The 27,500-nt window shown below is 36.8% G+C and overlaps 1 protein-coding gene across 12 annotated transcripts in view; it reads left to right on the top strand.

The window, feature by feature from the left end:
* FOXP2 (forkhead box P2) overlaps positions 1-27,500 on the top strand; it is a 562,025-nt gene that overhangs the window by 526,927 nt on the left and 7,598 nt on the right. The gene's annotated exons all lie outside the window — the stretch shown is intronic.

Below are 27,500 nucleotides of genomic sequence, written 5' to 3' on the forward strand. Positions count from 1 at the left end.
AAGAATTGTAAGTTTAAGAGGAAGGAAATTGCACCACCTCTGTGATAGGAGAGAGAGAGAAAAAAAAAACAGTCTCAAACTCAGTTTTAATACATCTTTTAGATTTCCCCCCAATGTCCTATAATTATTGTGCTAGCGGTTCCCTACAAATTCGTCATGCTAACATCCTCCTGGCTAGAAGGCGATATCTGAGTTTAGATCTTCTGGGTCATTATCACAGTTTGGTTTGTATGGCGCAATAAGAATATTCATGATGGAATAAGTTGTCGTAATTTTTACTACTATTACAGGTCTCTAAACCATTTATGAACTGTAGTCAAGATACTGCCCGTTTTTATAAACCGTAAAATGCAAAGTTTAACTGTTACCCACAGTTTACATAGAAGCTAGTAAAGTGTAACTTTTTGCCTGTCTTATAAATCAGTATAATTACATATTCAACTTTAATTACTGGTGCGTCTGTATTGGCAAGGTTTATATGTTATATTTTATGCAAGACTACGACTCCTATTAATATTTAGCAGCTAACTATATCATTAATTACTCTAAAATCTTTCCTCTACCATCTTTTTAATGGAGCTGAGAGAGTAGTCGTATTAAAAATTGATGTATTGTGGATTTCAGAAATGTGTATGACACTTTAGAAAATTCTTGGCCTTACTCATAGGCCAAGCATATCCATCTTTTGTTTATTATTAAAACGTGTTGACGCTGATAGAACTGAGAATTCACGGGGAAAAATTCTAATCTGAATATTGCAATGTATATACCATTCATTGCTAGAATGATCTGTAACTTACAGCCACACTTTTTAGAGTTAAATGTTGCATACTTCTAATTTCATGTTATTGAGGTAAGAATTGTTCTTTTACTTTTATATTTTTCACCAATCTTTGTATTAAATACCTAGTAGTCAGAGATCCAGAAGAGAAATATAGTCTTTATATGTGCCTATTTCTATTTGACCTTTCACAGATAGTATTTTTGTTGACTTTTAAGCATATAATTTTATTTGACATACTAATGTCTTTAAGATCTTGTGCCTAATTGCTTTATAGGACTTTTACTCTATCACCTTTGTGAAAAACACACTGAACATTAATGTGTTTTAGCAGGTTCCAAACCATTACTTTTTCAAAATGGAAAAATTTGTCTTTTGGAAGTGTCTTTAGATGTATTAAATAATACAAAAGAAGTAATAAAACTCGGAGTAGAAAGAACATGAATATATGCTCTTGAGAGTAGCAGTACTCTAAAACAAGGAAAGTGAGCAATCAGACAAAAGTTTTTATATCCCTGCTTTATCCTATCAGCCATGCATTGGGTAGCTTGAGGCCTTTTACTTTCAGCAGTTCTCCTGAGTATGCTAATGCTTGCTCCCTGTATAAAATGCTAAAACAATAAAACTTTAAAGAGCAAACAGGAGTTAGATCCTGTTTTCCCCTTAAAAAAAAAGACTATTTCAGAGAAATGAAAGACATTCATAATAAAAGTGTTTAAGCTGTTGATGCAAGTCCCTATGCTAGTAGGCAATATAGGATGGTTATTATAGACCTTATATAGAAGGCATGTAGAGAAGTAATTCTTACAATGTAATTATCTGTGATAAGTATATTGAAATATTGAAATTAAAAATTAATGATTTAATATAATAGTTTATTAAACATACTTTAGAACTTGAAATAATAAATAGGCTAAATTATGGCATTATGAGGTTAGTAGTATTTTTCATTTTACAATTGCTGTTTTAGATTTTATACTATATTATTAATTTAGTTGCAGCTTAATTGTGAAATATCTCAAAGAAAGAATCGTGTTGTAAAGGAATATATAAGAATTGTATATTTAATACCTGATGCATTGCTGCTGTGAATTTGTAAAACTAAAGTGTTTATACTCCATACCCATTATGTGATATTAATTCATGAATTAGCACATGTAAAAAGTAACTATGCACGTTTTCCAGAGAGAGAGAAAAGGGAAGCTCTTTTTGCTTTATTAGAGAGAGAATTCAGAATAGACGAAAATTAGTAAAAAGTCAAGCTGTTTTCTTTTTCTTTTATATACATTATAATCAAAATTTCAATCATATTGCAGAAGACTGAGACAGCATTTTCTGCTGCTATCAGTAATTTTTGTATATTGGATGTCAAATATTATTGTCAGTATGCCACTTCATCTCTACAGAGTTTTTAGATGATTATACTTAAATAATTTTAGGGCATTTTATGTACCTAGTGAGGAAAAGAAAAATATATTGTTCTTAGCTGAAATATGGCATCTGTATAGATATGCAATTCAGACTGTTTTGTGAATTCTAACAGAAGTGAGTAAATTTTTAGAAAGTATTTCAGTACTTTGTGTATGAGTCCTAAAGTTAAATCATGGCGTGTTGTTTTGTTGTTCTTTTAGAGGAGGTTAGTTATGTTGATGCATCTGTAAATGAGAGGCAGAAAAGTCTGGTGGAATTTGTGATGGTCTCTGGTGACAGATTTTTGGGGTGCTAACTCCAGATAAGTATTTAATAGCTGGATAGAAATTATTTCTTCCTCACTTTTCTCAGATGAAATTTAGGTAAGTAATAATAATATCTACCTCATAGAGTTCTTGCAAATGATACTAATGCCCAGGACATCAGAATTTCTCTTTGCTCCCTATCATAATATGTTCATAGTTAATGATTTGTATTACCTCTGATATTATAGAGATATTTTTTCTATGTAGAGATACTTTTTTCTATTAATGAGATCTAAAACAAAACCTTTCAGATTTTAACATATTTTAAGTACTCTATAAGTATATGTTTACTTTCCTGGAGTTCCTTTTCTTTCCCTTCCATTTCCTTTTGCAATAATCATGAAGTGAATGAATCCCTAAATAGTGAAACTAATTGAGACAAAAATTTATAGGAGCACATTAAGTGAGCACTTAGCAGGGTAAGATTTTTGAGATAGGAAGACCTTATCTAAGGTTGTAAGCGAAGAATTGTTTAAACAGAATAGTATCAACCCAGAATGAGAACTCATGATATGTGCCTAGGAAACATTTCATATTAAGTGTGACAGGAATTTAGAATATAAAAGGCAAAGTAGAATGTAGAATACCTGAAGTAGAACCATACTTTCCAATGTCTTTAATATCAGCTAAATGGTGCTAATTTTAGTCAGTGTTTACCTGTTAATAACATGGGTTGAGTTTCACAAGATCAGAGCTGTATTTTAGCATGATTAACCCCAAAGTGTTCATAATCACAAGTGAGTATATGGTAGAAATATTCTAGAATTGGGAGAGACTGGGAGCAGATTTAGAGTTTGTAGCATCTGAGTTAACTACCAGTCGGGGATGAAAAGCTAGGAATCAATATAAGAAGTACTGTAAAAACAATATAATAGCACAAAGCAGTGATTGGACCCTGGGGATAAAGGGGGGAATTAAGGAGAATCAGAGCACCAGTAGCAATAGAGACACAGAAGTACAGGCTCAAGAAGGAAGATGATGACTCCAGCATATTACTTGCTGACTCTTAGAGTGTAAGGGTCCTTAGATTTAGAGAAAAGCCAAACTCGTTTGTGTTTGCTTAGTTTTTTATTTACAGTTTCCAAAATGGGGAAATCCTAGAGTAGAACAAGTTTCTTTGAGGCTTTTGAAGAATGGGCGCAGCGTTAGGTGAGTGTTCCTCATAAATTGTATAGAGGGGTAGAGATGCCAAATTGTCATCCATATTTTTCATTTTAACTCTTCATACTTCATTCAGCTAGTTTCCCTTCATTCCAAGTCTTACACTTTCACAAGTGCCCTGAAATGCCAGGCATCGTTTATTTTGCCTAAACTATTGCCGTTCTGCTCTTTCATTTTTTTGATTTTCATCTTTTCCTTTATCCAAATTTTACCTTTCTCAGAGGTAGAAAAACTTCAATTTTTCCAACATTTTCCTGATTACTATGTGGTCAGCACCCACATTCTCTTCTATGCCTCTGTATGCCTTGTCCCTTATTCTATTTATCTAGACTAACGCAGTGTGTGTGAAGCCAGAACTGCCCCTGCATGCCAGTGTGCTCATGACACAGATGTTTCTACTTTAAGGGAAGAAATTCTGTTTTAGGGATCTTAAGGTATCTGAACCCCTAACACATGTACGAAATGTATGTGCACTGTACAAAGTGAATGTTCAGCCATAGGATAATGCCGATGAAGAGTCAAATGACAGATCACAGTTAATTAGAAATCATTTGACTTCATGAGGTAATCCATATACATAAGTTCTAGGACTGTTCGAGAACATGATACTAAGAAGAAGAGATTACTGAATATCATGTTATCTCTATGAGGGAATAAGAAATTTTTGTTCATGTTGGTCAAGTACATTTGTGAAGTTCTGCCTTTACTTTTGTTTACTTGATTTGTGTTTTATAAGTGTTTGAATTTCAATGAATAGAAAGTGACAGGTCCTTTCACTCCATTCATGTTTATCTTCCCAGACCTTCTTACATTTTATTTATCTTTTTGAGGGTGACCTGAAAGTGAAATAAGTAAATGTGTATAATCTCCAGTGGTGGCTAGGGAGAGCCCTGACTGCTCACCCTCTCGCCACCTGCAGAGGGAGGAGGAAATGAGGGCTAAGCTGATTGGTAGATCAGTTGCTGTTTATTCTATTATCCCCATGCGGCTGTTCCAGTCTCTCTGAGCCCCGCCCCCCACCACTCTAGTCTCACACTGCCCCTCATTCCCGTCCCCTCCTGTCTCTCCCGCTCATCTCTCCACTCTCCATCTTGCTCCCTGCTCCCTCTCCCAACTCCTCCAACTCTCTCATCTCTCCCCTCAGCACTCTGGGCCAATGCTACTAGCAAAATCAACATAAGAAAGCCCTTCCTGACTGCCCATCAGGCTCAAGGGCAGAAACATCACCTAGGGGTGTTCCTCTTCTTACTCCAATTTAATTAACATCTTATCATTAGTTATTTTCGTATGGACACAGTAAGAGATACATTGAGGCTTGTTGGACAGTTCTGGGAGCATCTTGCCACAGACTCAGACTGTAGTGCTCAGGCCAGACTAATCATTCCTAACCCTAGCAGTGTCCGAATCTAGTTATTACTTTTTGGATCATGACAGAATTTGTCCATGACCATGTTCTTAACTTATAGTTAAGCATTATGGCACTTTGGCCAGGCCCATCTCGATGCCAGGTTATCACATAGCTCACCGCTTGCCCTGGGTCCATCAAGTCCCTCATCAGGACCCTGCTTTAGGAGGTGCTAGGAAGTTAGGGCAACTGAGGCTTAAGTCGAGAGAACAGATGCCCAGGAGGTAAATATAATTGAGAGGCCATTAACTCCCAAGTTACAAAAGCATAGCATTAACTGTTTTCTTGTGCCCATACAAAAAAGGACATTTCTCTGAATTAACTATGCAAAGGACTTAAGGAGAAAAGAAAAACAATATTTACAAGTTGACAGAGCACAAGGAAAGAAGTTATAAATAAACACACAAAAATGGGAGCACTGTGATGGGAGTAACCCAATAAACCTAAGCTTCCTGTGAAAAGGACAAATCCATGTTATCCTACATAAATGAATGTTAACATCATGTAACAGATAAATGTTCAAGCGGGATAGCAAAAATAAGAACAGCTAATGTCAGGCAGAATAATTCTCATATTAACTTTTGAAGAGTGTTTTGACTTCTTTCAATCAGATAGTTTTTTTATATATAAATCTTCTATTGCTTTTGAAAGAGTTTTAGATCTGTTTATGGTCTAAACAGTTGTAAAAATTTGAATTGAATTTATGTACATAGTTGTCATATACACAAGTACTCTTATGCACTCGGTGCCAGTATTCACTAGTTACACAGCTTTTCAGAATTCTATTAACTATGGTTACATTTTGTTTATTACTATTACTATTTTGTATCAATATTTGGCTCTTAAAAATAAAACTGCTTAAAAAGTTAGGATTGATACTGTACATAGATGGAAATAATTTGATCTTCCTGCCTTTTATGTGTTGGGCTTAAATAATTGAAAAGTGAAGAAAAGCTCATGAGCACATATGGAAGGGTAACTCCTATTGGTAGAATCAGTATTTCATATGTCTTTCCAAACCTGAAAAGCAAACCAAGTGGGATTTAATGATGTGCCACCATATTTAGTTCAAGTGGATTGTTTCTTTATTAAGCAGTTGTTTCTCTTCACTCTCAATAAGGTGACTCGGATTTGCTATTCTTTCCTCTTGTAAAAAATGTTAAATGAGATTCCCACTTTTTCACTTTTAAATTTTGTTTCTACAGATCAAAATGAATGTTCTTCCTGAGCTGGTTTTGTATTGAGGGCTTCGTGCACAAAGCCTTCCATTGTCATGTCGTTCCCCTTTCTGATTATTAGGATCTCCTACTGTTGAGTTTTCAGATCATTTCTTATGTGTCATTCACAATCCTCTTAGCCTCTGCCATTTAAAATTTCTCTTGCTAATATTCTTTATTACATGGAGGTTATTATTATTGTCTGCTTCTTATTAAAGGCAATTCTCAGGTTTGAGGTTAATGATCTTTATTGAATCAGAATGCTTATTGTGCTTTATATCAGACCTGTAACAAAATTAATCTGTTTAGAAGCTAAATATTTGGGATGAGGCAGTCAAAGACTGAGGCTTTGCATGAGAGGAATAATGTACTATTACCTCACAGCCATAAGATGGAGATCACATCAATCTTTTATGAGCATATTGAATGTATATCTATGTGGCCTAGAACTTTCAATATATGCTGTGTCCCACCAATCCTTATAGACCTTGTACTTGAGAATTTTAGTTATTTTTTGATTCCAGTAATGAACCTTATTCTCTTCTAATGACATTTTGCAAAGACAGTTAAAAGGTATTTGCAAGCCCCATTTTATATATAGATTTGTTTTTCCTGTCTTGTTTTTTTTTTTTTTTTGAGTGTCACACCAGGGAGCTTGGGGCTCACTCCTGGCTCTATATTCAAGGATCACTTCTAGCAGGGCTACAGCCATGGTCGGTGCCATATGAGTTGATGGGGAACAAACTCTGATAGGCCACATTCAAGGCAAGTGCGCTGCCCACTATACTATCTCTCCGGCCCCCCATTTTGTAGAAAATTAATTGAAAACATAAGTTTCTTAATAAATGAATAATCAAGAAACATATCGAAAAATTTCAAGTACAAAACATTAGTTTTTGAGACCCAGAGCTATAGTACAATGAGTAGGTTGTCTTGTATACAGCCAACCTGAGCTCAATTCCTGGTGTCCTATATGGTCCCCTGAACCCACTAGTAGTGATCCCTAAACACAGCTGGGTATGGCCCCCAAACAAACAAACAACAACAAAAAAGAAAAACAGAAAAAAAAGATAACTTTTTTGTCTTATTTCTTTTGACTGCCTTAAAACTTAAATTGCTATTTCATTTCACAGATCTCACTATAAACTAAAGCATTTGAAATTGGAGTGGTTCTACCTTTGGAGAAGAAGCTGTTGAAAGTTACCAATAACTTGAACAAGTGGGATGCTCTCTCTCTCTCTCTCTCATACACAATTTTTATGCCTGGTTAGCCTACAGTACCATTGCTAACATTTTGGGTCATAAAGATGCATTCTGAAACTCTCAACATAAAAACAGATTTTTGCTTTGCTCCCATCATCACAAATTTTCTAATTCACAAATTTTCAGTTACTTTCATTACTTTTTCCCCTAACATTTCTGAACCTTTAAGGATTTTTGTTCTGACTCCATTCCATTTCTGTTTAATCTCTTAACTTTTTCATCAACTTTGCTAGTTAGCTTTGCGATGTCTTTCCAAAGTGATTGTGCAGAACTTATGATTATGTCAGCTCTTTATCATCTCATCTTTTTTTTAAGTGCTACAAGTGTGGCTCAGTCGCTGCTGTTCTTTTTACATTATTCCAGTCCCCATGTGTGGCACTTACAGCTCATTCTAGTTCCTCTTAATAAAAAGATCCTCCCAGAGGTACAGTGCCTTCAGCTAAAAAAGTGTTGTATCCCTACCGTGCTGATTGTGGAAATTTGTGGGTTCCTATAGGGTTTTGAAGGATTTTTATAGAACTATACAGATGATATCTGATATCCACAATTTAGGTAAAGAGTATCTAAAACTTTTACCTGACTATATTGTAGCTTACTGCTTCTGTTTCACATCTTTTTAAAAAAGATACTTTTTTCCATCATACACCTGTCATTTACACTAATACTATTTGAGCCTTAAATTTTTACTTTTCTCTAAAGGTCAAAAGTCATTGACTAAATTGTTTAAAGAGTGAATATTGCTCTCCATTATTAATTTTTTTCTTCCAACACCAGAGGAAACGGATAGTTTTTACATATTATTATGGTAGTTTTACTTGATTCTTTCACTTTAGGGCTTGGAAAGTAGATGTATATTTGGTGACTCTGAAGTATTTTATGACAAAGATATGTATTGTATAAGTCAGCTCTATTTCCTAATACTAGTATGAGAATAATTTGCAAAAGAAGCTTACTTTATTATTCTTTACTGGGGGGCACACAAAGTGGTGTTTAGGAGCTACTCTTATTTATGTCCTTAGGGGTATGCACCAAACACAGACGTTGTTCCACAGTTCCAAGCAGATCAGCCATATGAAGGGCAACTGCCTTAACTCCTGTACTCTCTTCTCTCTCTCTCTGGCTCTAATAAATTCTATTGTAATGCATTTAAATAGTATGCATTCTATTAGGCAAGATTTACCATTCAAGATTCACATGATACTCTTGAATACTTTGGCACTAGTAAACATAGTTTAAAACTTGTGATAATACAACAGATAGGGTGTTTGCCTTGCATCAGTTAACACAGTTTAGATCCTCAGCATTTATAGTCCCCTGAGCACTTCCAGAAAAAAAAAAAAAAACCTGAGCTTTGCTGTGTGTGACCCAAAATCTCCATACCAAAAACAAAAACAAGGATAAAAAACAAAAATAAAAGCCCTTGTCTCAGGGTTTCTACATTCTATAATACTTCCCATCAGGGTAAAATTAAATAACTTCTTATGAACAATAGATAACCAGATAGTTTACCATATGTAGTCTGATCTAACATGTTTAGTTTGTTCCAAATTTGTAAACTGAAAATGAAAGCTCATCAGCAAGACACTAAAAGACAGGATGGAAAGTCATCAATGGTCACCCAATGCTGTCTTACTGTGGATATTTTATAAAATTAAATCTGGAGTCCTTTGTGTTAAATAGTAGGTCTCAGGAAAACCTAATATACTAAATTAGATTAAAAGGTGAATATTGGTTTTACTTCATTCCTTTGTGATATTAGTCCATATTAAGTCAATATTTTGAGTCCAAACTGCCATTTAATTTGAGCAAAGGAGCCTCAGAGGCAGCAGACAGTCTCAATGATTAGAGGAATTGTGTGATATGAACTGTATGTAATTTTGATGCAGCCAGTCTCTGTCAAGATACTTAGAGGATAGTTACACCAATAACGCAGTTTTCGGACAGCGTCCCAATTCAGTAGTTTGTTCAAAGGGAATAGATAGTACTCAGAAAAATGGATGAGCCACATTGGGGTTCTCACTGCAGCCCTAGGGCCCCACTCTATTAAGATTTGGGGGTTAAGATCTTCAAGAAACCAGAACCTAAGTCTTAAATAGGGAATTACAAACCAGGACAAATACACCTGTTTATCCATATAACATCTTAACATTTCTGAGTGAAACTTGGTCCGAGAGAAAAACAAAACAATATTTTGGATGCAAGTTGTTTTCGAACAGAAACAGGGCTGATCTAAAGGACAAATGGCAATGTCTAATTTGTTTTCTTTAATTTCTCTCACAGTATATTAGAAATACAAGGTATTGTGTTGGAGCAATGTGTGCATGAAACATTACAAATATTGTAAAAATATTGTAAATCATCATGCTTCAATAAAAATGGGAGGGAAAAGTTTGTTTTTCTTTAAGGAAATAGAGGAGCCAGAGATATAGCAAAGCCTTGTATGCATTTGACGCAGGTTCTATCCCTGTCATCACAAATGGTCCTCCAAGCCTGCCAGGAATAATCCCTGAGTGCAGAACCAAGAGTAAGCCCTGAATACCGCCAGTGTGGACCAAAAACACAAAGAAAAGTATAGAGATGTCTTTTTGTTCAAACATAGCTGAAAATTGTTTAAGTTTCTACTTAAGGTACGAGTGTCTCTCTATTGACAAAATTATGATTTGGAGATTGGGTACAATATATTACACTTACTAATCACTGTCAATGTCGTCCCGTTGCTCATCGAATTGTTCGAGCGGGCACCAGTAACGTCTCTCATTGAGAGACTTATTGTTACTGTTTTTGGCATATCTAATACGCACGGGTAGCTTGCCAGGCTCTGCCTCGCGGGCTCCATACTCTCGGTAGCTTGCCAGGCTCTCCGAGAGGGGCAGAGGAATCAAACTCGGGTCAGCCGCATGAAAGGTGAACGCCCAACCGCTGTGCTATCGCTCCAGCCACACTTATAAATATTCAAAATAATTAGGTCTATATTTCCATTTTTAGCATTATTGGATCATTTTATTAACTTTTTTTTAATTTGATTTTTGGGTCACACCCGATGATGCACATCGCAGGGGTTACTCCTGGCTCTGCACTCAGGAATTACCCCTGGCAGTGCTTAGGGGACCATATGGGATGCTGGGAATCAAACCCGGGTTGGCCACGTGCAAAGCAAATGCCCTACTCACTGTGCTATTGCTCCAGCCCCTACTTTCTTAACTTTTATAAATCAAATCATTTGTCAAAACATAAAAAAAGAATTGTTTTTTTTTCTTACCAGTACTGTCGTGACACTACCTGAAATCATTTAGAAATAAGCTTCCAAATCACATAAAATCTAGTTTCTTCAATTAATGTTGCATAAATTTTAATAAATTTTAATGTAATGCTGTAGATAAAGGCAAAAAAATCTTAGATATTTAATATAAATATATATGCATACCATTTATAAACATGTTTCATTAGCCTTAATCCACCTTTTTGCTGCTTTTCTTAGGACTTCTGTTGACTTTAAAAGGAACTTTGAAACTCCACCATAGTGTCAGATCTGCTGGAATGTAGGATGGAATTTTAAACTGCTTCTTTTAAAAGATTGGCAATTTGTAATAGAGAACCTTTTTAATCATAACTATCTAAAAGTAACATCCCCTTACAACTAAAAGGGCTACATATTTAAGTGGCTACATATTTTAGAAAATAGAACAAAGAAGTTAAAAGATTCATTAAGTATTTTAGGGTAAAAGTTGTAAAATGGGCCTGAGGAGATAGATCCAGTGGTATACTTGGCCTCATGTATGAGTCCCTGAGTTTGATTCAGCACCTAATGTACTACCCCTAACACCAGAGGATTGGTCCTTCTGGCCCCAAACTACCATCAAGCATGCCCCTGATTAAGCAGAAATTATGGGGTCAAAGAGATAGTACAGCAGGAAGGGTGTTTGCCTTATATATGACTGACCCGAGTCCAACCCCATGTAGTCCCCTGAGCATCACCAAGGAGTAATCCCTGAGCACAGAGCCAGCAGTAAGCACTGAGCACTGTAGATGTGGTCCCCAAACAGTTTTTTTCTTTTTCTTGTCTGTTTTTTTTCTTTTTTTGGTGGGGGGGTCACACCCGGCAATGCACAAGGGCTACTCCTGCCTCTGTAGGTGCTCAGGGGACCATATGGGATGCTACGAATCGAACCCGGGTTGGCCTCGAACAAGGCAAACACCCTACCTGCTGGGCTATTGCTCCAGCCCCGCCAAACAATTTAACAAATTAATATAAGCTTGATTTTAACTTTGATAAAATATTAAATATAATTTTGCTGTTAACAATTAACCAAAGAAAAGCAGCACAAAAAAAAACCCTTAGTAGGGCGTTTTCAACTTTGCTTTCCTGAATAAACTAGCTATGCAAAGTATACGTAAAAGGGAAATCATTTGTTTGTGATCATTTTTCTATCCACCTCACCCGTTTTAATAGAAGTCACTCCCAGTGGGAGTCAGCAACTAGATACCACTCCCAGCCATGCTTAGCACTGTGATAAGGGCCTGCCAACAATACTGGACTCAAAGACTAGCGACACCCAGTAATGAGTGCTAGGAAGGAACGCAGTAGGGGATTGAACTCAGAGTATCATCCATGCTAAGCATGTATTCTGCTACTTTATTATTTTGTTTCTTTTGTTTTAACTTCAAACTGACAGTGCTTAGGGCTTACCTTTGTGCTCCGGGACCACTCCTGGCAGTGTTCTAGGGACTCTATGGGGTGCTAGGTTTGAACCCAAATAAGATGCATGTAAGATAAGCATCTTATCAACTGCATTATCTCTTTAGTTCCAACATTTTTTAAGAGGTAAACTTTTCCATTTAAAATTTAATTTCACTCATTAGCTTATTTTTGTGATATGTGAAGCAAACTAAAAGGCTTCCTATTTAAATAAGAAAGCAAAATGTTTCTCTCAAAATTTCACATATTTAAGAAATACGAATCCCTTCTCATGTCAACGTGAATTTATACAAATGGAATTAATTAGATTTGAAATATCTTATAGGTCTACAATTTAAATTTCAAATAGAATTATAGTATTTTCTTATGTCTATATTAAAAGAAATTTAGTGAAATTGAACTTTTATAATCCCCATTTTTGTATGCTTTTCAAATGAACGTGAATTATTTTACAACTTTTCCTGTGAGAAAGTTTTCAAAATGATTTAAACTGTTTATGCTGGATGTCATGAAATAAATCTTTAATGATATCAGTCAATAGAATTTGGTTACTCAAAAATAAAGTCACCAGAGCCACAACGATAGTACAGTGGGTAGGGCATTTGCCTTGCACGTGGCCTACCTGGGTTCAATCCCCAGAATCCCATATGGTTCCCCAAGCACTGCCAAGAGTAATTCCTTAGTGCAGAGCCAGTAGTAACCCCTGATCATCACTGGGTGTGATTCTCCCCCACCCCCCAAAAAAAGCAAAAAAAAAAGTCACCACTAAAGATATATTTTATGTATGTATACACACATACATGTTGTGCAAGGCTTATGTATATGTTATAAATGTATATATATATAACATATATGTATATATATGATTTTTTTGTTTTGTTGTAAGGCCACAACTGGCCAGTGCTGAGGGCTACTCTGCTCTCTGCTCAGAGATCAGGCTCAGGGACCATACTTAATAATAGGAATCGAACCCACATTGGCTACATGCAAGGCAAGTGTCCTAAATTTTGTACCATTGTTCTACCCCCCAATAATAATCTGCATTTAAAAAAAAAACTTCCTTAGATGTATTTTGAAATTTACCTATGTCTTCAAATCAATGAGATTTTATAACACAAGAGTTTTGCCATTGGCAAACTTGAACTAGTTACATAAAAATGTATTAAGTAAACACATAAAACTGATAATGTGTTAATGGTATCCTTTGATTAAATGCTTACATACTAGTAATGATTATTATTCAATATGTTTGTGCCATGTGTTAAATAGACATTGTAGATAATTAAAAAAATGTAGTAAGGACTTCTCGTCCATGTATTTACTTTGAATAAGAAAAGTTTTACTCATCTTGTGAAATACTTAAAACTCTGTCAAATTCATAGATGGTATTAATTTATAACAACAATTATCAGTCTACTCTGATTTTTTGTTGTTTGTATGGGATCATACCCTACAGTGCTCAGGATTTAACTCCTGGTTCTACATGCAAGGATCTCTTTTGGCAGAGCGTGGGGGAATCATATGGGATTCTGAGCATGGAACCCGGTGCAAAGCAAGCTCCCTACCCATTGTATCATTGCTTTATCCTTTATTCTGATATTTTTTTAAAAAACTGAAAGGAGGAGTTTGGGTTCCTCTCAGCCAGGGGTTCACTTTTAGCATCACTTGGGGAATTATATAGTGCCAGATATCAAACTGGATTTGTTGATAGCATGCAGGGCAAGTGCCTTAACCCCTTCTCTGTATGCTTCACCCCCTATTCTGATATTTTTATGTTACTAAAGAGTAATTAGGATGTATCATAAAAATAGAGGATTTTTTTTTTTTTTTGCTTTTTGGGTCACACCTGGCGATGCACAGGGGTTACTCCTGGCTCTGCACTCAGGAATTACCCCTGGCCGTGCTCAGGGGACCATATGGGATGCTGGGATTTGAACCCTGGTCGGCCGCTTGCAAGGCAAACGCCCTACCCGCTGTGCTATCTCTCCAGCCCCTAAAAATAAAGGATTTTTAATATTAACATTTTCTGTGGAATTTAATGGATCCCATGTAGATGGGAAGTTATAAATAAGTTAAATTGACTTATGAATCAGAAAACATCAAAATTAAGATCTAGAACAAATATGTATTGAGTGAGAAAGAAATGCATGGTTTCATATTATGTATATTTTAATACATTCAATATGTTTCTATGGAACAAAAATTGCTATGGTGGTTCAAAAAATTAGTTATAGCAAAATTGAAGGATTTGGGTCCTAATGCTATTTTCTGAGCATTGCATCTTCAGTGTTACATAGGGATTAGCATTTTTGATAGTAGTGATGCAGTTACTAGCAGAAGTAAGCAGTGTTCTATTTTAAGTATGCAATATAGTAGCATAGTTAATTTTATTCATTTATTTTAGCTTTTTGAGTCACTCTCAATGATGCTCAGGGCTTTGCCCTGGCTTTGGGCTCTGGGATCACTTTTGGCAGTTCTTGGGGACCATATGTGGTACCAGAGATTCAAACTTGGCTTTTTTGTATGTAAAGAAAGCACCTACCCTTCTTTACTATCTCTCTGAACCTTTAATGTACATTTTGGACAGATAGTTTTAAGAAATCTTTTTCCATTGTAATTTTTCATTCTGAAGGTAAACAGAAACAGTTGATCAGCCTCTGTGCTTATTATTGAACAAAGTGGAAGATACAATACAGATTCCTCTAGTAATGTAAGGTATGACCACAACTTGATAATGTAAACTTACCTATAATAATGTAACTTTTTGATTGGTGTATAGGCAAACAACCTCCCTTTATTTTTATTTTCAATACTTACAATTTGTATAACTAAATAAGCAGCATTTCTTTAGCTAACAATCGAGTCTTTAAATATACTTGTGCCTTGTATTATTGGTATATGCTAATACTGTGGGCAGGATATACAGTTAATATTAAGCCACAGTGAAAAAATCAACTGTTACTTTGCACAGTAGAACCCTGGCAGTTTGGATGGAGCAGAGATGTTATGTTCATTGAAGTTGAGTAAAATTTATTGAACACCTATCCTGTGTGATATTCTTCTGGGAACTGGCAGGTGATCTGTGTCTAATAGAGAAGTGAATATGCAAACGTGAATGATAAAGCCCAAAAAAAAAGGAATAGAGAAAATTATGATCAAATTGAAAATTTCAAAGTGTGTGTGTTCATGGACTATCTGAAAGGGCTTTGTAGAGTATTGCTTTGTAATATTAATATCAAGAGTTTGAGGTTTCATGGGATTATTGACATATTGCCTTTTTCTGCTTGAAAAGACATTCTGTGGTGGTGGTGTTGGGACATACACAATTAGGCTTGGAGGCTGCTCTAACCCTGTGCTCTGAGATCATTCCTGCGAGTGCTCAGGTAACCATATATGGTTCTGAGCATTGAACTGGGGTTGGATGCATGCAAGGCAAGCACCCCATGTCTGTAATATCTATCCAATCCTAAAAATGGCACTTTAAAAATTTTCAACTTAGGTTCTGGTACTAATACAATGGTTTGGGTGCATGCTTAGTATGTACTGACCTGAGTTTGATTCTGACACCATAAGGCCCCCAAACCTTGCCAAGTACAGTCCTGGAGGCTCCTACGCAACACTGGGGTTGGAGCAACACTGAGCAAGAGGGATACTACTCCCCAGTACGACATGGCCAGAGCAGTGATACAGCCTCAGCTTCTTGCCTTGAGCTTGGAGCCTGGTTGTCCAAAAATTGCCTGAAAGAACTTTGCACCCCCTGAGCACTAATAGAGAGCCCTTCCCCCCACATAGTTTTTTTCCACCCTAATTTTAAAACAGATAAGGAAGACTAGAATAGGTTCATGTCTCAGAGGATATGAGCAAAGGTTGCCTAAACACAAAACATGGGTGTCATTAGAAAATGGATCATTTCTTTGTGTTGGTATGGCATTTTGTATTCAGAGGGTATCTGCAGAATTACATTGGACAGTTATTTAGGGGCCGCACCTCAGAGTGTGTTCATCTCCAAGCCAATGATAGGGAAAGGGACAGTTAAAGTTCTCCAAGTATTTGGAAATTCTTAGCAAAATTCTTAATGGTGTGTATTACCCGCTTTCTGAAAATTTTACTTCACTTTTTAATTCTTGCTACTCCTTCCTTATAATGATTTATTTTCACATGGAAAAATAGTCACACTCAGTGCTCCTTTCTTATGACATTCCATTGGCAAATAATTTTCCTTTAAATAGAGTTTGGGATGGACCACACTCACCAGTACTCAGGGATTTCTCCTGACTGTACTCAGGGATCAGTCCTGCCGGGGCTCAGGGGAACACCAGTAATGCCGGAGACTCTGACTCAAGCCAGAGTCAGCCATGTGCAAAATCAGTGCCTTACCCCTGAATTATCTCACTGGCCCTGAAAAGCATTTTTCTTTTAAAGGGAAATAAAAATGCAGAGAAAAATATAAAGTAAATAACATTTCCAATGAGAAAGTATTACTAGTAATGACTGTATTGATGAGCATATCATGACCATTTTGACCATTTTTTTTCATCACAAAAAGAAATTTTTTCCAATATAGTCCTGGCTACTAATTTTTGGGGGGGTCACACCTAGCAATGCACAGGGGTCACTCCTGGCTCATGCACTCAGGAATCACCCCTGGCGGTGCTCAGGGGACCATATGGGATGCTGGGATTTGAACCCGGGTCAGCCGCATGCAAGGCAAACACCCTACCTGCTGTGCTTATCACTCCAGCCCCAGTCCTGGCTACTAATACCCAAGTATTATAGGGAGAAGTGACTCTCTCTCTCTCTCTCTCTCTCTCTCTCTCTCTCTCTCTCTCTCTCTCTCTCTCTCTCTCTCTCTCTCTCTCTGAGAAAAATTGGCTTATGACACCCAAGACAGGAGAGTGACAAAACTGATTAAGGAAAGGGAAAAAAAGGAAACACGGGCACTGGGGGTGAAAGGTGTGGAGTGGACTGGCCCAAGAAGTGCGCAGCGCATTTGATAACCCCATCAAATGTCTTGACCATGTGGTCAGTTCCAGTATGAGGCAGCCCCATCATTTTCCCTGCCATATTGCTTCCTGGACAATGCAGTCCTGGTGCCTGGTGGTTTCAGCTCTTCTTCGTGGGAGACACAGTGGCGGGTAGCAACTCTGTCCCTCAGGAATCTTGCATGTTGCCATTCTTGAGTCGAGATCCCAAACCCCAGGGTGCTTTGGATCTGGACAGTTTACCTGTCTGCATCAGCATGCCAGGCAGTAGCTCAGCTCTGGGTGATAGCCTCAGATTGTGTAACTGTCCCCAAGGCTCATGTCTGGCTAACTCTCCTACAAGCTATTTAGGATCTGTGTCACCTCGTAGAGCAATTAAAATAACAAACAATATTTATCAGAATTGCATGTCATGAAGATCATCCAAAGCTGCATGTACCAACATGTAACATTAAGAATTTTGTTTTGTTTGGGGGCCACACCCGGTCATGCTTGGGGCTTCCTTCTGACGCTGTGCTCAGTGGTCACTCCTGGCAGGGCTCCTGGGCCCACATGTGGTGCTATAGATCCCTCCCGGGCTGACTGCAAGCAAGGCAAGTGGCCTGCTCACCCTTCTGTTGCTCCCATCCAACTTTGAGAAGTTTTGATCTAGATTTAGGCACTTTTCTCTCCTTTGCCTAGTATAGTATTCCATACATACATATATGGTTATTCATGCATTTCGGAGCAAAAGAAGAGAAAGTGTCCCCCCAACTTCATCATTTTCTCTACTCTTTTTAATCCTCCCAGCTCAGCCTGTCTTACACTGTGTGAGTAAGCACCTAACTGATCAGCCCTACCTCCGCTGCCCACCACTCAGTTTGCTGTCCTACAGCACGCCCGTCTCTTCACTGGTATGTTCAGAAACCATCGGTAGCCCTTGTGCTGGTAGAAAATAAATTTTAAACTCCATAAAATTGAACTCCAGGGCCCGTTGCCTTCTGACCTTCTTCTGCTTTCTGACATATTTTTTATTACCAATCCCTCTTTGCCCCTGGCTTTCTACAGCTTCAGGGCTCCCACAACACATCTAAGATGTCTCATTTTTCGCATTTTTACTCGAACTGCCCTTTTCTTCAACTCTGCATAACGAACATTCTTATATATTTCGAAGCCTACTTGAAGTGACGCTTCCCTCCTTCAGAAAGGATTCACTCACTGTATGGCCAGTTTCTCTCCCTTAACAGTTTGTCTACTACAAAGTGTATGAACTCCATTCAGCCTGCTGTGCAATTCTCTGATACATATGTCTCACTAGTTCTTCTAATTGAAACCTTTAAGTAATGGAAGCACTGGGTATATCCGCCCCAAGCCCAGTGGTTTACACAGAATGTTTATTGAATTGTTTTTCTGCACTTGAAGAAGTCATTTTTATACTAGAATTATTTCCATTTTAGACTTTGTACCTTTCCACTGCTGGCTTTTTACCTCTCTGTCTGAGAATGAAAACAGACTTTATACCTCCACCAATAAATTCTTCTTCTCCAAAGAAGTTCTAAACAGCTTTCTAATTCTTCCAAATAGCTCTGTAATTTTTCCAAATGTAGTTTATATCAGAATAGGAGGTGGATATACCTTCCCTGTGGGAATCATAAATCACTGCTTTACCATGTAAAGTGTAAGTAGTGGAATAGAAGGTATTGTTGATTTAGAAATTTTCTCTTCCTTGAATAGACCATACTGTCCACAGTGAGTTCCAGAATTCTGGTTAAATCAATATTCTTTTTATTAAAGCAATTAGATAATATGCTTTAAAATTAAATAACATACTACTCAATATATTTAAGAAATATTGTGTTTGGTAATGTTTATATTTGGAATATTTATAATAAAATATTGTGTTATTTTGCTATTTGTTTTTTTAATTACTTTAAAATACTTTTAAGGAGTTGTTCCTAGCTTTTACATGAATTACTTGAATGACTAACATCTCATATCTGAAGCATATTTATCTTCATTTTATGAATTTTCTCATATAGTTATAAAATTGCCACTTTGGGAAGACTAAAATATTTTTAGAGCTAATTAAGCCCAATTATTGTTTAGAAATCAATTCATGTATTTATACTGAGTGTATTTAAAAAATTAAAAGGACAGTAAGCTATAATTATATTATGACTTTTTCTAACATTTCTGGTCCAGGCATTCTTTCAAGTAATATATGTATCCATATGAATATATATACATATATGTGTATGTGTATGTGTATACATATACACATATATATAATTTACACTTGATAACAACTATATAAAGCTAGATACATTTTTCTTTATTTTCTCTGTTTTAGAATTAAGGAAACAAAGGCACAGAGGTGTAGTAACTTCCTTAAGGTCCCAGAGCTAGGAAATAAAGGATTGAGGATTCAACCTTAAGCATTTTGTTCTTAAAGAATCCCACTATATTCTGTGGGGTTTTTTTTTCCTTTTTGGGTCACACCTGGCAATGCACAGGGGATACTCCTGGCTCTGCACTCATGAATTACTCCTGATGATGTTCAGGGGACCATATGGGATGCTGGGGTTCGAACTCGGGGTCTGCTCCATGCAAGGCAAATGCCCTACCTGCTGTGCTTATGGCTCCAGCCCCTAAATCTCACTATATTATTTTTTTTTCTTTTTGGGTAACACCCGGCAATGCACAGGGGTTACTCCTGGCTCATGCACTCAGGACTAACTCCTGGCGGTGCTCCGAGGACCATATGGGGTGCTGGGAATTGAACCCGGGTCAGCCGAGTGCAAAGCAAACACCCTACCTGCTGTGCTATGGCTCCAGCCCCCTATATTCATAAGTAATGTATCAATCACTTCATTCATAAATGAAACTATAAATGAGTTACCTAAGTATTCAGGAACACCTTATGCTAGACTTAAAGGAGCAAGTATCTCTGAAGCAATTGCTTTTTGTCAGGGATGATTTTTACAGTGGAGGGGAGCATTTTTTTTAAAACTTTTTATTAAATCACCATGTGGAAAGTTACAAAGTTCTCAGGTTTATATGTCATATAAACAGTTATACAATATTCAAACACTCATACCTTCACCAGTGCCCATATTCCACCACCAGAAACCCCAGTATACCCCCCGCCCCCACCCCCCACCCCTGATTCGCGCTCAGCAGCTCCTGATTTATCTGGGCCGAGGGCGTGCCGGTTACGCCCCCTTCCCATGAGTTCCTGGGAGCCCCAAAAGTAAAAACTGAATACCTCTGGTTTGGAGTCACAGAAGATGGCGCCTGCCACGTGGGTGCCACCAGGCTGCTGCTTTCCATGCAGGAAGACAGGGTGGGGAGGAAAAAAATCCACCCCCGGCAGCACAGAGTTGTAGCCCAGTTCGCAGTCCCAGTGCATTGCTATCGGATGCTGCGCTGGATGCCCGAATGTGTTACATCTCTGGAATCAAAGTCTTTAGGTGCAGAGGGTCCCGGAGGGGAGCATTTTTATATAAGAAAACCTAATTGTTCTAAGGTATTGTAATACGCATTACCTTGAAGAATTTGGGGAAATAAACATTAAAGAGCTATCCACTTTTGTTTCAGGAGTAAATTAAATAGATATCATATCCTGTAATAGGGGCAAAAAGGAAGAGATACTTCTAATGACCATAGAAAACATTAATTTCCATTCATTCTGCAACCCACAAAAGTTACATGATTTCCTTGTGTCTACTTTTGTATTGTCATAAATAGAACAAGTGAAAAGATGGAACTTTTACAAATCCAGAATTCAGAAACCTCACATAAGGAGAGTTAATCATGATAAAAAAGTCTTTCGTTGAAAAGGATTCCATAAATTTATACACATAATTATGTCTATAATTAGTCTATAATATTTCCTAGAATACCTAACTTTCTCACTTTTAATTTTTTAATACGATATTGATGTAAGTCATTAATTTTTTAATGGGCATTAAAAAGTATTGCTGTTGTTTTAATGATAGTAAATCAACAGCCTAACATCATAGGATTGATATTAGGTGGTCTTCAGAAAAATAATAATTTACATCTATACTAGATCCTATACATTGTTCATTAATTCTGAATGGAAAGACTTCTAGAATTAATAAATTTTAGAGAGAATTTTTTTCTTTAAAAGAAAGCACAAATGAAATTCCTGATGTCCTGGTGGCACACCCCTTATTCACTAATATGTATCTGCTCAGTCCTTGCTGTGTGGATTCTCCTATCTGTGAAGGTCCAGAAAATTTTGCAACAAAACGCTCAACCATTGTTAGACAACTTAAGTAACAATACACAAGATTAAGTAATGTGAGAAACCAAGAATAACAAGGTTTCAAGAAACAATTCAGAGGCCTGCATGTGCCCTAGTCCAAGATATACTAATCATGTACTACTTGAAATGTGTTTTTGAAAAGTGGGTTTCTAGTCAGTAAAATAGAAGCATTGAGTAAAATATTTTGATGCAGTTTTAGAGTTTCAAAGAGTCTTTATTTTTGATCATCAGAACAATCAACAAAAAATAATATACTTTGTAGAGTTAAAGTAGGAGCTTAGTACAAGCAGCACACTTTAAACAATGCCTCCCATCATCTTTTCCCCAAGAATTGCTTTAGCTATTAATGGGCATTTGTGGTTCCATATGAATTTCAGGAGTGCTTGATCCATTTCTTTGAAGAATGTCATGAGTATCCTTATAAGGATCTCATTGAATCTGTATAAGTGCTTTGGGGAGTATTGCCATTTTTACATTGTTAATTCTTCCTATCCTTGAGCAGGGGATATGTTTCCATTTCCTAGTGTCCTCTTTTATTTCGTGGAGTAGTGTTTTGTAGTTTTCTTTGTAGAGGTCCTTTACCTCCTTAGTTTGGCTGATTCTAAGGTACTTGATTTTCTGGGGCATGATTGTGAATGGGATTGTTTGTTTTCCTTGTCACTTTCCTCTGTCTCATTATTTGCATATAGGAAGGCATGGGTTTTTGGGTATTGATTTTATAGCCTGCAACTTTACTGTACAAGTCTATTGTTTCTAGGAGTTTCTTAGTAGAGTTTTAGTATTCTCTAGATATAGTATCATATCATCTGCGAATAGTGATAGCTTGAATTCTTCCTTTCCTATCTGGATGCCCTTAATGTCTTTTTCTTGTCTAACTGCTATTGCAAGTACTTCCAGTACTATATTGAGCAGAACTGGTAAGAGTGGGCACCCTTTTCTTGTCCCTGATCTTAAAGGGAAGGCCCTTAGTTTTTCCCCATTGAGGATAATGCTTGCCATAGGGTTGTGGTAGACGGCTTTGACTATCAGGAGGAAATCTCCTTCTAAACACATTTTGGTGAGAGTTTTCATCATAAACGGGTGTTGGATCTTGTCAAATGCTTTCTCTGCATCTATTGATATGATCATATGGTTTTTATCTTTACTTTTGTTGATATGATGGGTTATGTTGATTGATTTCAGATGTTAAACCATCCTTGCATCCCCAGGATGAATTCCAATTGGTCATGGTGTATGGTCTTTTTGATGAGTTATTGGATTCTATTTGCTAATATTTTGTTGAGAATCTTTGCATCTGTGTTCATATTGGCCTGTAGTTTTCCTTGTTAGTGGTGTCTTTGTTTGCTTTGGTATTAGGAAGATATGTGCCTCATAGAAAATGTCTGGGAGAGTTCCTGTTTCTTTGGTTTCCTGGAAAAGCTTGAGGAGAACTGGCAACATGTCCTCTTTAAATGTTTGGAAGAATTCGCTAGTGAATCCATCTGGCCCTGGGCTTTTGTTTTTGGTAAGACTTGATTACAGTTTCAATTTCTTTGCTATTAATGGGTCTGTTCAGGTATTCCAAGTCTTCTTGGTTCAGTCTTGGGAGATGATAGGAATCCAGGAATTTATCAACTTCTTCTTGGTTCTCTTGTTTTGTAGCAAACAGACTCTCAAAGTAGGCTCTGATGATCTTTTGAATTTCACTATTTTCGGTTTTGATGTCCCCTTTTCATTTCTAATTCGGTTTATTAGGGTTCTCTATCTCTCTTTGTGAGTCTTGTTAGTGGTTTATCAATCTTGTTTATTTTCTCAAAGAACGATCTCTTGGTTTCATTGACCTTTTGGATTGTTTTTTTCGGTTTTCCATGTCATTAATTTCTGCTCTTAGTTTTATTACTTCTTTCTTTTGGCCAGGTTTAGGTTCCCTTTGTTAATCTTTTTCTAAGATCTTGAGCTGTGAAGTCAAGTTATCTATGTAGGTTCTTTCTTCCTTCCCGAGGAATGCATGCAAAGCTATAAATTTTCCTCTTACCACGGCTTTACCTGTGTCCCATAGATTTTAGTAGCACATGTTTTCATTCTCATTCATTTCCAGGTATCTTTTGATTTCTTCCTTGACTTCCTTCCTGACCCACTCATTGTTCAACATTGAATTGTATAATTTCCAGGTATTTTATTTGGTTCTCCGCATCTGTGTGTGATTAGCTTCTATCTTCAGTGCATCATGGTCTGAAAAGATAGTTGATACAATTTCTATCTTCCTGATTCTGTTGAGGTATGTTTTGTGACCCAGCATGTGGTCTATTTTAGAAAATGTTCCATGTGCACTGGAAAAGAATGTGTATTCTTTCTTTTGGGGGCATAAAGCCCAGTATTGGTCTGTTAGCCCTTTCTCTTCTGTTTCTTCCTTCAGAGCAACTGTTTCCTTGCTGAGTTTTGTTCTTGTTGATCTATCCAGAGGTGACAAGGCGGTGTTGAAGTCTCCGACTACTATTGTATTACTAGCAATGTCCTCTTAAAATCTGTTAGCAGTTGTTTTAAGTATTTAGCTGGTCTCTCGTTAGGTGCATATACATTTAAATGTGTGATTTCTTCCTGTTGTACATATCCCTTGATAAATAGGAAATGGCCTTCACTGTCCCTTCTAATCTTTTTCAAACTGAAATCTGTGTTGTCGAATACTAGTATAGCCACCCCAGCTTTTTTGAGGGAGTTGTTTACTTGCAAGATTGTTTTCTATCCTTTAACTTTGAGTCTATGTTTGTTCTGATTGTTCAGATGTGTTTCTTGTAGGCAGCAGAATGTTGGTTTTAGTTTCTGGATCCATTTTGCCACTCTGTGTTTCTTGATTGGTTCATTTAGACTATTGACATTGAGAGAGATTATTGTCATGGTTTTTTTTTGCCATCTTTCTGTAAGGGCTTATTGTGCTTATGGGTGTTTTCCCTCTTGTCTTACAGGAGCCCTTTTAATTCTTCTTTCAGGTTTGGTTTTGAGTCTATGAAGTTCCTGAGCTGTTGTTTATCTATAAAATGGTGTATTGTTCCATTGAGTTTGAGTGAGAGTTTAGCTGGATAAAGTATTCTTGGTGAGGCATTCATTTCATTGAGTTCTTTTAGTATATCCCTCCACTGTTTCCTCTGGTAGGTCTGTTGTAAATCTAAGGGATGCTCCTTTGTGTGTGATTTCCTTCTTTGACCTTGCTGCTTACAGTATTGTGTCTCTATTGTGGCATCTATCATTCTGACTATGATATGCCTTGGAGTGTTTTTATTAGAGTTTCGTTTAGCTGGCACCCTTCTGGCCTCTTGGATCTGAATGGCTTCATTCTCTAACTCTGGGAACTTTTTAGCAATGATTTAACTGTGGCTTTTTCATTGGGGTTGCCTCCCTGTCCTTCTGGTACTCCGATGTTTCTAATGTTGTTCCTCTTGGAGTCATCCCCTAGGTCTCTGATTCACCTTAGAGCTATTTTGAGGCCTTTCCCCATTGTTTGTTGTTGCCTGTACAATTTCTTCTGCTCATCTTCAAGTTCACAACTTTCTTCGGCTGGAGACATTCTACTGTTGAGGGCACTCACTGGGCTTTTAATTTCATCTAACGAATCCTTTATTTGTTACATTTCTTTTTGTAGTTTTCTTATTTATACTGACATTTCTTCCTGTATTTTCTAGGCTATCTATTCCACTGTTTCTTTCATTTCTTCCTTTAATTTTCTTGATGTCTCTCCATTGATTTTTTGAGTTCCTTGAACATCCTCAGCATTTCATCTCAGAATTCTTTGTCGGAGAGATCATATTTGTGGGTAACCCCTGTTGAGGATTCGGTACTCTTTTCTTCTTCCTCTCCTCGTAGTGGAGATTTGCACTGTTTCTTCATTCTGCTGTGGTTGTATAGAGGTAAAACCTTCAAATTCACTAGCACTGTTCCCTCTTATTGTGGGAAAGGATTCTGAATAAGCTTGGTGGATGTAGTCAACCTTCTCCCCTTCTGGAGTACATCCTACCTCTCTGACATTATTCTGTGACTTATAATAGACATCTAGTGAAGCATTGGAGTAGCCGTTCTTTTATATTGAGCTTTGTACAGCTTCTCGTGTACATTGTTCTTTGGGTGGAATTGGAGTAGGCCAGTGGATTATTGTCATATTGTGTTTGAGGCGTCCAGGACGTTTTCCACAGAATTCGGTAATAAAAGTTGGGATGTAAGTCGAGAGTGCTGGGAATGGGAGATATAACTGTAGCCACAGAGAAGGCCACGCCCACTTTGAGGAGGCCACACCCCTGACAGTGGAGGCCACACCCCCACCGGTTCTCATGCTAATACCCAGGTCCACAGACTTACTGAGAAGAGCCGGGGTAGTTGGGCAGGCGCTGGCAGCTGAAGTTAAGGCAGGTGCTCCCAGAGCTGGTCCTGGTGGCTGGCTTTGGGTGGGGGGGCACAAGTTTGGACAGGGAGGGGGCACACAAGGGGATTCACAACCTGTTGAGAAGATCAGTGAGTAGTTGTGCAGGTGCTGGCGGCCGAAGTCGGCTAATTGATTTTAGATCATGCCATAGAACAGTACTAGAACTCTTTGTATATAAAGTAAGTTATTCAATATATTAGGAAAAATAAAGTTATTAAAATTTGAAAGTTTTTAATATAGGATATATAAGAGACATAATTAGTAAAAGAAGCTTTACAATATACTTAGAAAATTATGCTAATGATGTCTAGTACTTAAAGTTTAGCGTGTAGTAAAATGTTATGTATCTTAGATTGAATCTGGAAAATCTGATTTAACACAAAAGAACATTTGAAAATAATAGTCATAAAATGAATATGAATTTCACAGGTAGCATTAGTAAAAAATTCCATTTGTATATTTTAGAGGGTAGTTTGAGAATATCAACATTAGATTCAGTTACTGCCTAAAGTTCTGGAATTGTCCATAGGATACCATAATAACTAGTATGTTTGTCATCTGTCATTTTATTTAATACCTTGGCTAATTATTGGCTAATTCTGTGAAACATTTAGCAAAGTAGTTATTAAATTAATTCAAATGGAAGATTTTCTCAGTCAGAAATTTTGGTTTTGTGTTTAATATGGGGAACATTTTAAAATATTATTTCATGTTTTAACCGTTATGAAAATATCTATTCACATATACACATTAATATGCATATATATATTTCTCCTCTTAGATAAAAACTTTTATACTTATATATGTAAATCTCCCCTTTCCACCTTACCCCTCCTCCATCTCTATGGTGAACATTTTCCAAATTTTTTTCAACAGTATAACCTTTTATTAGGACTAAGGAATTTAATCGTTATATAAAACAGTGTCAACAATTTTTTTATATGCATACATTAGAAATTCTACTTTGGTAAATTGTTATTCTTGAGTATAAATAATGTTGGTTATTTAGGGACTATAATTTTATTTAATGCTCTTCATGCAGAACAATAAATACTACCTTGGAGATTTAAATAAAATCATTTCCTTATATCAGTGATACAGTGCTTTGGATTTAATGTAACTTTTTATACTCATAAAACATAAGCATAATAACTTTATTGTTATTAAATAACAATGTCAAACTATCTTCTTCACTTTTTATTTGTGTCAGCTACAAAATAATTTCATGATTTACCCCACAGAGTTCAATAATGGTCTTATAATGGCCACTTCCCATAGTTTTTAACCTATCCCTAGGGAGTAATCTAGACTGAGAATTGAGAGATTAGAGCTGAAAGCAGCTTGATATAGTAGAAACATTTGGGGAAATTTCAGTTTTCTTTGCCCATGCATGCAAAATGTGAGAATAGTTCCAGGAACCATCACTCCAGAATTGACTTCCCTGGCTGACTTTAAATTATTTTTATATGCCTAGATATTTCTCTAACAAATATTGTAAGTTTCTGAAATCTCATGAACCACTATTTATTTTTTAAAAAATGAATACAATTTCTATAGACAATTTGAGTTACTTAAGCAACTCACCTCCTAGAATACTAT

This window comes from Sorex araneus, chromosome 1, assembly GCF_027595985.1.
Source record: "Sorex araneus isolate mSorAra2 chromosome 1, mSorAra2.pri, whole genome shotgun sequence".
Taxonomy (NCBI): domain Eukaryota; kingdom Metazoa; phylum Chordata; class Mammalia; order Eulipotyphla; family Soricidae; genus Sorex; species Sorex araneus.